This window comes from Palaemon carinicauda, chromosome 27, assembly GCF_036898095.1.
Source record: "Palaemon carinicauda isolate YSFRI2023 chromosome 27, ASM3689809v2, whole genome shotgun sequence".
Taxonomy (NCBI): domain Eukaryota; kingdom Metazoa; phylum Arthropoda; class Malacostraca; order Decapoda; family Palaemonidae; genus Palaemon; species Palaemon carinicauda.
The window spans coordinates 80,234,571-80,247,050 of NC_090751.1; positions in this window are offsets into that span (position 1 = coordinate 80,234,571).

The following is a 12,480-nucleotide window of genomic DNA, read 5'->3' on the forward strand; positions in this document are numbered from 1 at the left end:
TAAACACATTAAATTTAGATGTTGACGTCATGAACATGAGTGACAAGTAGAAAGGTAAAATCTATATTTGTTATATACATTACTCCTATAAACTTAACTTAATCTATGAAGTACTTGCTGTAGTCTATGGTGTATTTGAACAGGAGACTCCAAATGGGTTCTGTATAAGATACGTTATACATAGGCCTATAAACTTAACTTAATCTACGATGTACATGCTGTAGTCTGTGGTCTACATGAGCAGGAGACTCCAAATGGGTTCTGTATAGGATACGATATACATAGGATACGATATACATAGGATACGATGTAAATAGGATAGGAGGAATTCTATTTGGGATTCTCCAAGAAAGATCAAACAATAATGCTGTATTTTCTAGTTCATTGCACAAGCGTGAATGTGCCAAAAAATTAAGCAATTTTTAGTTACTTTTAATTTTGTATGTAGCTGATTGAATTTGAATTTTCCAGGTGCTGTTCTAATCTGGGTGTCACGGACCAAGAGCTTCTAACTGCATCATTGGAGGACTTTGAGGTAAGAGTAACAGGATACTTTTCACTTCATTAAAAATGGTAAAAATCCTGGAATAAATGTTGCCAGGCATTTGTCGTCTGAAGATAAATATATTGACGTATAGGAGTGATATTACGCTCACCAACTTTAAAAGATAATCACAAAATAGGGTAGAAATTACGGTCACCTGTATTTTACTGAAATATGGCTGAGAACAGTATATATTTTTTTTACAAAGAATTTCCGATTAAAATTAGTTTTTTTTAATAGGTAGTGTTAGGGCTATTGTAGTTCTGGTGTATGTTTTAAAAGATCTGTACATTTACGTAATGTCTTTGGTATTTAATCCGAATTAAATTTCTATATTATAATAACGTGCATATATATATATATATATATATATATATATACAGTCTATATTGTATATTTAAATATATAGAAATCACGACAGCTGACAGAGCTATGTAAGGAAAAGTTAAAAGACCTGATTGGAGTTGGCACTTTTGTCTTATCGGTAATGCCATGGAAATCATAACGTGAGAAATAATCGTGGCTATAATACACACACGAGGGCATGTATATATATGTCCCATGTCAAGGGATAATGAGACATCGGAACATGGGCTTTTTTTTCACTTTATTACAAAAAGGTTTGTGAATACACTTGTACACAGCCGATACTCTCAGGTGAGTGAGTGCCTTGTCTAACGATCGCTCGAATGGTACTGACTAACCCTCGACCCTTTAGTGAATAGTCTGTCATTGATATCAATTGTCTCCTTTAGGATCTTTGAATACATAATATTATGCTTTCATTATTGCCATCAGTTACATTCATTTACTAAATGAATAATTGTTAATACTGCCATCGTCATTGATATAAACGATCTTCTATTAAATATTATGTCAACACATTCAATCAGTGAAGTTTGGTACGTCTAAGACTAAGCCACTTAGCGTATGACTGATCAAGTTCATAAAATAATGATCAGCATTTTCGTGGTTTAGATTTTCTAATGATTTAAAGTATGGTTTACAGCCAATAGCCTTTCGTTAAGAAACATAATGGATTAATAATTGTAGGCACTACGTCTGTGCGTAGTACCGAACAACAAATTGAAAGAATCTTTCTTAACATACGACTTACCGGAAAGAAAAAAGGGCGTCATAGAGAGAGAGAGAGAGAGAGAGAGAGAGAGAGAGAGAGGAGAGAGAGAGAGAGATAATGATTATAGAAGAAGATAGGGAGAAAACTAAATTTATATAGGCAGATAGATAGATATTCGTGCAGAGAATACATCTTTGAGAACAACGAGAAAGGCAATTGCTACCCCCACGATTTTCAAATATACAATTCCTGTTTACTTTGTCTAGCCTATTGTTGACCTGTTTAGGCTAATTTGCCCAAGAAATTATCTAGATTAGCCGAGGGTACGAATATGTCCCTTGAGTTCTGAATGATATTTAACAAGTGATTTTCATCTGTACACGTCTTCCTCTTATATATTGTACACTTTCTTCATTTACACCTGGGAAAAGGGAGAGGGAGAGGATGAATTGTTTTTAGATTTCTGCTATAGAGAAAATAACACATATTTAGCTGTTTCTTAGTCTTTGAGGTATTCACTTTAGTGCTTCAGGATGCCTGAAGATACTTCGGAATCATAGATGTTAAAAGAAATTTGGAAGCTGACCAGAGCAGCATTAAAAGAGGTCTCTCTCTCTCTCTCTCTCTCTCTCTCTCTCTCTCTCTCTAAATATATATATATATATATATATATATACATATATATATATATATATATATATACATATATATATATACTGTATATATACACACTCTCTCTCTCTCTCTCTCTCTCTCTCTCTATATATATATATATATATATATACATATATACACACACCTGCCGTATGTGTGTGATATTTTGCCACATTTCAATGGTATTCAGAATTATGTTTTTGAAGATCGACCTAATAATTTTTTTGATTGAGGAAGAAGAAGAGCGAAGTAAACAAAGTGTTGTCGGAGATACACCTCAAGTTTTCGCCGATTTTCTTTGGAATCTGAGTTGTTAACTGAATGGAAATGAGGTGAGAGGTTTATGAACATGCAGTGATTTGTGGTATATATAGACAGTGAGAGAATTATCTCCCATAGACAAAATATAGTGCAAGGTTTCACATAGGCGTGCTAGTGTTTAAGGTACCCCCTAGCCATCCCTAGGGGGGAACCTCTACGCGTTTTTGAGCGACGGTGGTGCCATCTTTGAGAAATTTTGTTACTAATTTCGACAAAATGATGTATCGTTCAACGGCATTCAAGAGAAAGGATTCTTTTGGGTTGCAGTTTTCTGCTTACCCATCTATGGAAATTGTGAGCGATATGTTATTTTCCTGCATGAAATTGAATCCTAGTACTATAATAGGCGTGCAAATGATGAATAGGAATAGAGTTATCGTTAAAGTGACACCGGAAGTGTTTCCTGACATTATGAAACAGTTCGAAGACTAAGAAATAAGCTCTGCGAAATGTGGACAGGTAAAAATTGTAAATTTAAGTTCCTCTGTTACATATGTGTCTATAAGGAATGCTACATTTGAACTTGAAGATGAAGTGTTAAATTCAGTATTATCAAAGTATGGAAAAGTAGAAGGAATACGACGTAACAGGTATGTTGAAGGGCCATTAAAAGGTTACTTATCAGGAGTACGGACAGCGAAAATGAGATTAAAAGAAAACGTTCCCTCATCTATTACAGTAATGGGGTACACACTAACTGTGTTGTATAATGGACAGCAACGAACATGTTTTAGGTGCAAAGAGGTTGGGCATGAGGTGAAAGATTGTCCATTAGAAAGTACGAGACCCAGGTTTAACGAGGAAGATTTCCCTGACATGGTTTCTGACCAGAAGAGGAATTCAGTGAAAACAAAAACAAAGAACAGTGAGACTACGGCAACGGTATCTGGCAAAGACGACACTTTGGATAGAGAAACTATTATTCAGTCTGAGGCAGTTCTGGGAGAAGAGAATGTCGAAACAGATAAAAGTTTTGATTACTTAAGGGAAGAACCTCTCGAGAGAGGATCAGAAAATGATGATGGAAACTGCTTGGCTGAAATTGACCAGGAAATAATTGACGAACCCAGGAACATGGATTATCACAAGAAATAGGAACCAGTGAAATGAAAACTGCAACAATCCAGGCGGAAGTTCACCAGGTATCGATGGAAAGTGACGAATTGATGGAAAATGAAGATATGGTTAGTGGAAACAAATTTAGCCACCATGAAGACACGAGCGTGCGGCCCAGAGAATTGATTCCTCAGGAGGAGCATCGTGGTATCACCGACAAAGGAACAGGAAACTGGTATACGGAACAAGATGGAGCCAATAAGCTGAAGATAACTTTAAAAAAGGACCAGACCCAGAGCATGGATGTGGATCATAGAAGTTCAACATCAGATAACGAAACAGAAAAATGTCCAAAGAAGCATAAACCATGTTAATTTTAGTGTATAAAAGAATTTATCTTTAATTTCTATTAAATTCATTTCACCCACATTAAATATAGCGACAGTTAATGCCAATGGACTTAATTGTATAAATAAGCAAATCAAATTGATAAGTTTAATGTTTTTATACAAACTAGATATAATTTTTATTCAAGAACACAATATAAAAACTGAAGGGAAGCTAGAGTACATAGAAAGATTTTGTAAGATATTGATAAATTATACACAATATCATAAAGGGGGACTTGCTATCTTTATACGAAAATCATCAAATGTGGATGTCCTGAATGCAGAAAATGATATAAATGGTCATTTATTGAGTGTTAATTGTGTCTGTTCAAATGTTCACATTCAGCTACTGAATGTCTATGCCCCAGCTGGAAGTAGCAAAAAGAAAGAAAGAGAACAGCTCTTTTGTAAAGATATTATGTATTTCTTGCGAAATAATATAAGTAACATTATTTTGGGTGGAGATTGGAACTCCATTACTAGTATGAGGGATTGTTCAAATTCAGATAGTTGCCTTTTATCTAAATCTCTTGTGTGCCTTAAAAATAATTTGAAATTGAAAGACGCTTGGTTTCTCCTAAACCATCATGTAGAGTATACATATATTAGGGAAAACTATGGCTCAAGGTTAGATAGATTTTATGTAAGAGATTTGCAAAATAACGTAAGTGATATTCGAAATATACCTGTGAGCTGGTCTGACCATTCCATAATCAAACTAACAATAAAATTGGAGAATGTTATGTCATTAGGTAAAGGGTATTGGAAACTCAATTGTAATATTTTGAATAACGATTTAGTTAAAGAAAATTTCATGATGGCTTGGTCTGAGATTAGAAATAAGAAAGGCAAATTTGAAAATATTAAATGTTGGTGGGACTTTGCAAAAGAACAACTAAAATCCTTTTTTGTAAGTTGTTCAAAGCAAATTAATCGGGAGAGATACGGACTACTTAATTTACTGAATTATCAGTTAAAAGAGGAAATTAGGAAATCGCCCTTGAATGCTGAGAAAATGTCATTAGTGAATTCATTAAAATTAAGAATAAATAGTATTCAAGATGAAATATGTGAAGGGATAAAAATAAGAGCCAAAGTTGATGATAAATTAAAAGGAGAACAAGTGTCAGCCTATCTACTAGGGAAGGAAAAAAATAGTAAAACCTTTCTGAATAAGATTAGGAGAGAAGATGGTAGCGAAATTGTTAATCCCGATGCAATTATTTTGCATGTAAGAGACTATTTTGAAAACCTCTTTAAAAAAGAAAAATGTAATAAACATAGTCAACAGATGTTTCTCAATTTAATCAATAATGTTATAGACAAAAGTGAAAATGATATGTTAACAGCAGATGTGACAGAGTCTGAAGTATTTGCAGCCATTCGTGGGATGAAAAATGGGAAAAGTCCAGGAATAGACGGTCTCCCCGTAGAATTTTATAAGACATTTTGGAAAGATATCAAGCAAGATTTTGTAAGCCTAATGAAATTTGTGTTCAAGAAAAAGACCGCTGTAAAACTAAATAAAGGAATCATTACTCTCACGCCGAAAGGAGGAGACTTAGATCATATTATTAATTGGAGACCAATAACAATGCTAAATGTAGATTTTAAAGTCATAGCTAAAATAATAACTAACAGATTTAAAAATGTATTAAATTTAATTATATCCTCTGAACAGTTCAGCTGTCTTGAAAATAGGTCAATAATCAATTTAAACGTCTTAATGAGGGATATTATGGTTTACACAAATGAAAATAACAAGCAGGCAGCTTTGATAAACTTAGACTGGTCGAAAGCTTTTGATCGTGTAGATCACGAACTCTTATTTGCACTATTAGAGAAATTTGGTTTTGACAGTAGTTTTATCCAGTTGATACAAATGTTATATGAAGATGCTGAAAGTGTTGTAAGCATAAACGGCAACCTCTCTAATCCATTTTTGATTAAAAAATCTGTAAGGCAGGGATGTCCATTATCCATGATGTTATTTGTTGTGTATCAAGAACCTTTCTACAGAATGATAAAAAGACAGCTTTCAGAGTCTTCCTTAAAATTACCAAATCAACTGAATGTGTCTGTTTTTGGTTATGCTGATGATTCTGTTATTATTGTAACTCGTAACGAGGGTCTTTTAGAATGTATAAATGTAATCAACGAATATGAAAAAGCGTCTGGTGCCATTTTGAATAAAAGCAAGACTTCAATTTTAGGTATAGGATGTTGGAAAAACCGAACGGTATGGCCAATTAATGGCTACCAGTTTCTTCAGGATTCATGTAAAGTATTAGGAATTTACCATACTAATAATTATCAGAAAAGTGTTGAGTTGAACTGGTCTTCTTTGGAAGATAAGATTACCAAGATGGTTGGTATTTTTCAGAATAGGAGACTGACAATATTTCAAAAGTCTATTGTAATTAATTGTAAGATTTTATCAAAAACATGGTATATATCACATGTTTATCCAATACCAAATACATGTGCTCAAAGAATTCAGAGATGTTTGTATAAATATATGTGGAATAGCAGTTATGAACCAATTACAAGAAAAACTATGTTTTTAGATAAATTAAAAGGGGGAGTTGGAATATTTAATATTTTGTGCAAATCAAAAGCCATAATGTTCCATACATTTCTGAAAAATTGTATAAATAGATGTTTTGGTTATGAAATGCTGTATTTTTTCTGTAAAATTCGGGCAACTTTTCTAATTGAAACCAAAATTGAATATAAAGATTGCACAATTTTTATCCCTGTATATTATAGCATGATGATTGAAATCCATAGAAAAGTCTATGGCTTAAAGAATTATCCAAATGTGTCAAATAAAGAAACTTATTGGTTGCTTATGAATTGTGAAGATTACAAACCCAAGATAGAGCTACTGTATCCCCTTTTCAATTGGACTTTGATTTGGAAACATGTAAACAACAAGTATATTGATAAGAACAGCAGGGAAATACTTTATAGGTATACACATGAAATACTAAATACAAATGATAGGTTGTACATCATGAATTTAACAAATGAAAATAAATGTCTATTTTGTGGTGCTGTAGAAAATAATATGCATTTCATTTATTTCTGTCCATCACTAAAGCAAATAATATACTGGTTTAAGACACTTTTGAAAAATTGTTGTAAGATCAAGACAAAGAGTTTGCTTAAGATTTTGAAATTAGACTTTGAAACTGTGTCAAATAAGGATGAAAATACTGCAATGGTTTTAATATCGGATTTTTTAGCTGGAGTGTGGTATGGGCGATCTATAGGACTGTTAACGGATGACCCAAATTTACTTATATTCATAAGAAATAGAATGTTAAAAACAAAAAATTTAATAAGGAATACTTTTAAAAAGGAATTAAATAAGATATTTACAAAAGAGTACATTTATGATAATTACTTAAATATTTAATATGATTATAAGTTAAGAACGTCTGTACAATAAAATTTATTGCATATATATTTATTAATTGATTTAATTTGTATTGAGCATTTTTATAGCAATGTAAAACAATGTAGTTCATATCAGTATTTTGTGTAAAGAATAATTACGAATATAATGTAAATTGCTAAGATGTAATTGTATTTTTATAATAAAAGATAAAAAAAAAAATAATTTTTTTTTTTCAATCAAGTTGTGTTTTGTAGCCAATCTAATGGTTTGAATACAACCTCTTTAATGTCCCAGCACTGTTAGGAAACTATAAGTCCTGAATAGAGAGAACGATTTATAAAATTATTTTATTTAAAACATTATTTTCAATGATGCCTAGTAATTGACCCTTTGTATAAGGTGTTATCAGAATGAATCTGAGCCTTTTCGTACTAATGAGGGGATTGGCATTAATGAGGTGTCATATCTTATTGGAAATTAGTCATGGCTGTTGAAGGGTCAATGTTTTCCGTCCATTTGTATGATTATTTTATTTTGTGTGTATAAGATTCTGAGTATTAGACACGCACACACACAAACACACACACACACACTCTATATATATATATATATATATATATAAATAATGTGTGTGAGTGTGTGTGTTTGTGTGTGTAAGAGAGAGAGAGAGAGTATATATATATATATATATATATATGTATGTATATATGTATATATATATACACATATATATATCTGTGTGTGTGTAGGAGAGAGAGAGAGAGAGAGAGAGAGAGAGAGAGAGAGAGAGGACCCAGGAAAAAAGCCGAACGGAGATGTTCTACGTAAACTGTTCTGAATATCTTAGTTTGTTGTATATTGTCCATATTCGCGTTTGTGTTCACTGGGGGTTTGACATTCGATGCATTATTTACTTTTTGATAACATCTTTAATATCTCAGTTGCTGTTAGGAAACTGTCAATTAATCATACGTTTGATTCAAGTTCTGAACAGTAAGCGAGATTTACAAAAGATTTTTTTGTGGTAATTGATTTGAACGTGTTTGTTTTAATTAGGGTAATTTTATTTAATGAGGTCTAGTGATTTGAAATGCATACTAATTATTTGTTTTGCTGGTAACATGATTCTAATCATTATTTTTCTGATTATGGAAATTAGTAATTAAACATCTCCATTTCGCCAAGTCTTCCCACATCGTTTGCATTTCATTTAGAAATGCAAATGACTTTCGTATGAAATTCATCTCTCTTGGTAGCCTCCACATTGGAGCCTTTTGCCCTCCTCAATATTTGTTGAGAGTTGGTAAAAATGTTATCCGAATCAATAGAATATTTTATGCAGACCTTACAGACAGAGTATAAACTCACACAAACGTGTGTGAAGATCGAAAGGGTATATTTTTCCAATTGCACCTTTCGCTTTGGTCATTTTCATTTGGAAAATTTACATACGTATTGATATACGCCTTTATATACAGAACTTTCGTGGACCTGCGCATGTAAGCCATTCATCCTTTCTCATCATTTCATATCTCAACTTTTTCCTTTATTTCGCATATTCACTGATAGGTTTTTACGTAGCTATTTTTCATTTTTAGTAAGCAACCTCAGGGGCACCAAATACAGTGTACCTTGAGGGTCAAACCGTAGATGGTATAATACTAAAAGTTCATTTTAGCTTTCCTTAGGATCCAGCAACGAGACTTTCTTCTTTTCTAATTTTCCCTTTTCTTCTGTAATTTTCATTTTTCTTCTCTTCTTGGATGTCCAATCTCTTTAGTTTTACCTTGCTGCAATTCTGAAGACCGTTTCCGTAAATTCATATCGTCGAATCCTTTGAGAGTATATATATATGATACAGTGAAATTTTCTATGAAAGTAGTAGTAAATCTATCTATCTATCTATCTATAAGCTGTGCGTGTGTATGTGTGCGTGCTTATATCTCTCTTAATTAAAAAAAAATTCCCTCATTATGGCAAATACCATTTCTGTTGAAATTACAGTACGCTATCTTTGGCCTTTTTTTTTTTTTTTATTTCAGTGAAAGATCTGAACTAGAATGCTTAAGTGTCTTGGTTTTCTTTTTTTTTCAATTCCTTGTGGAAAAATAGTGTAGCCGTTACTTTGTAATCTGTTGTTGTAACTAAAGGACTGTGTGCTATTCTTCCAGCGGTTCTAGAGCTCTCTGCTCCTTATCTTCTCTCCCCCCCCCCCTCCTCCCCGCACATTGTTAAGCAAAGCGACGGAAAGTGAGCAAATAGAAGTAATGGAGTATCCTGACCGTTGGACTATACTGGGAGTCGTGTGTTTTGTTCGTGTCGGACACAAGAGAAACGAGAAAAGGAATAATTACAATTGTGCTAATTTGTGGGATGTATTTAACTTTCCGTTAAATTTGATACTGATAATGTCATTTTCTTATTGTAATATTAGATTATACATTTTTCCTCTAACTTTATTTGTAATTATGATAAAAATAATGGAATGAGTTCCAGCAAAGAAAAATAGTTGATCTGGCGATGAATCCTTGGTATTCCTATTGGTTATACATGATTGAAAAGCAACAGCCGGTACACAATAGGTGCTGGCATCACTAGCCTTCTAGAGAGAGAGAGAGAGAGAGAGAGAGAGAGAGAGAGAGAGAGAGAGAGAGAGAGAGAGAGATAGTCAATTATTATTGAGAACCCTACTGGTATTTTTTTTTTTTAACTTGAGAACATCATCGTTTAGCATTGTCGTCCATCTCTGTCGCATCTATTTTTAGTCGTTCGTTCATTTACGATTGCGTCATCTTATGTGGGACACGGACTCTAGCGTTGCCAGTCTGTCAAAAAAACATAAATCGAAAGCCTTGTGTTGCCTCTTCAATTGGGCAGTCGAATCAGTCTTCCGCAATTCTAAATTTAGTTCGTGATCATAATCAGTGTCGTTCGTATTTGCTGCTCTTAATTAGATTGGAGGGACTTCCCTGATATCACGATAACACCTGGACTTTTAGTTTAAGGATAACAGAGGTGATAAGAAGACTCGGGACGTTTTTCATTTTTTTAGGGAATTACTTGTGATGAATTTTGTCTGTCTTGGAGATATATATATATATATATATATATATTTATATATATATATGAATATATATATATATATATATATATAAATATATATATGAATATATATATATATATATATATATTTATATATATAAATATATATATATATATATATATATGAATATATATATATATATATATATATGAATATATATATATATATATATATATATATTTATATATATATATATAAATATATATATATATATATATCATATATAAATATATATATAAATATATATATATATATATATATATATATATATTTATATATATATATTACATAGCTATTGTTTGGTTGTATTGGATAGTCAGCTGGAATTTTGTTGTGATCGATTTTCAGCTCGCTTAAATTCAGTGTATTTTAGTGAATTCTCTCACTGCTTCTATAAAATGCTGACTTATACCTCATTCAGATAACCCGAGGCTTCTCCTATTCCTTTATTGTAATCTTTAGTAATTATTGATAAGGAATGTCTAGTAAAAACTCTCTTTATGCTTTAATCTCACTCAGAATAAAGGTAAAATAAAAGGTGAATATGTTGAAGGAAAAAGTAAGAGGAAGTATTTTATACTTAAACTTACCAAGGATAATCATCGAGTCTAATTCTGACAAAATAAAAATGGCTGAGGTAATATGAATAACATATACAGTCGCTTCTGTTGATTAGTGAATAGTTGAGGGGTTTATGAATATAAATCAGGTTCTCTTACAGTTTCAGAGTATATGAGTACAGTCTTGGACAAGGTGACTAACAATCACATCACAGAAATCATTTTGGTTAGATTTTAGGGGTCTGGGTTTGAAAAGCAATCGGGGGAAGTAAAGCTTGAAAGAGGAAGTACATACATACATATACCAAAGGCACTTCCCCCAATTTTGGGGGCTAGCCGACATCAACAAATGAAACAAAACAAAAAAAAGGGGACATCTACTCTCTACGTTCCTCCAGCCTAACCAGGGACTCAACCGAGTTCAGCTGGTACTGCTAGGGTGCCACAGCCCACCCTCCCACATTATCCACCACAGATGAAGCTTCATAATGCTGAATCCCCTACTGCTGCTACCTCCGCGGTCATCTAAGGCACCGGAGGAAGTTAGACAGTAAAAAAAGGCTAATTGGTCATCTCTTGCTATAACCATTGTTCTTAGAATTTCCTTTCCCTAGATAATTGGGAGTAACCATACATATAGTTTGGTTTGTATTATGACCTTACAAACGTTGCATTTTATCAAGCTACCTCGCATATACATTGTTTTTCAATTTTAGATTACGTTATGTAAATTGTAATGAATATTGCACTGCCGTTATTTTTAGTAGATTTAGTGACTTGTTAGAGCCTTTTAGTCTTATTCCATGTGAAAAATAAAAAGCTGCGAGCATTTTATTTTCTTCGGGTAGATCACTCGCATTGCATAACATAGTTTCATCATTGCAATGTTGAAAATGTATTTGCTCCCTTTTGAAATTTATTAAATTTTGAGTATTTTCCTTTTATCATTTCACAGCTTTCCTTTGGTCTTCACTGGCATGCATTAGCAGTAATGCCATTTCCATGTTCTTACTCTGTTTTATATTCCAAATATAGCATTCTCCTTGATTTGCAGGACGGAATATTATTTCATCCTTGCCAAATTTCTTTTTGCGAATGATCCCAATTATCTCACTACTCGGAGCTCGCTCTCTCTCTCTCTCTCTCTCTCTCTCTCTCTCTCTCTCTCTCTCAGAAAGAGCAAGCCGAGGTAGATTAATAGTGCCAAAAAAATATACCAGGAAAACTAAGGAAGGTGCACAGGACATTAATCCACTACGCACCAGCATCGATAATGCAGCGACTATTTAATGTGCTGCCAGCTCATCTAAGAAACATATCAGGAGTGAGCGTAGATGTGTTTAAGAATAAGCTTGATAAATACCTAAGATGC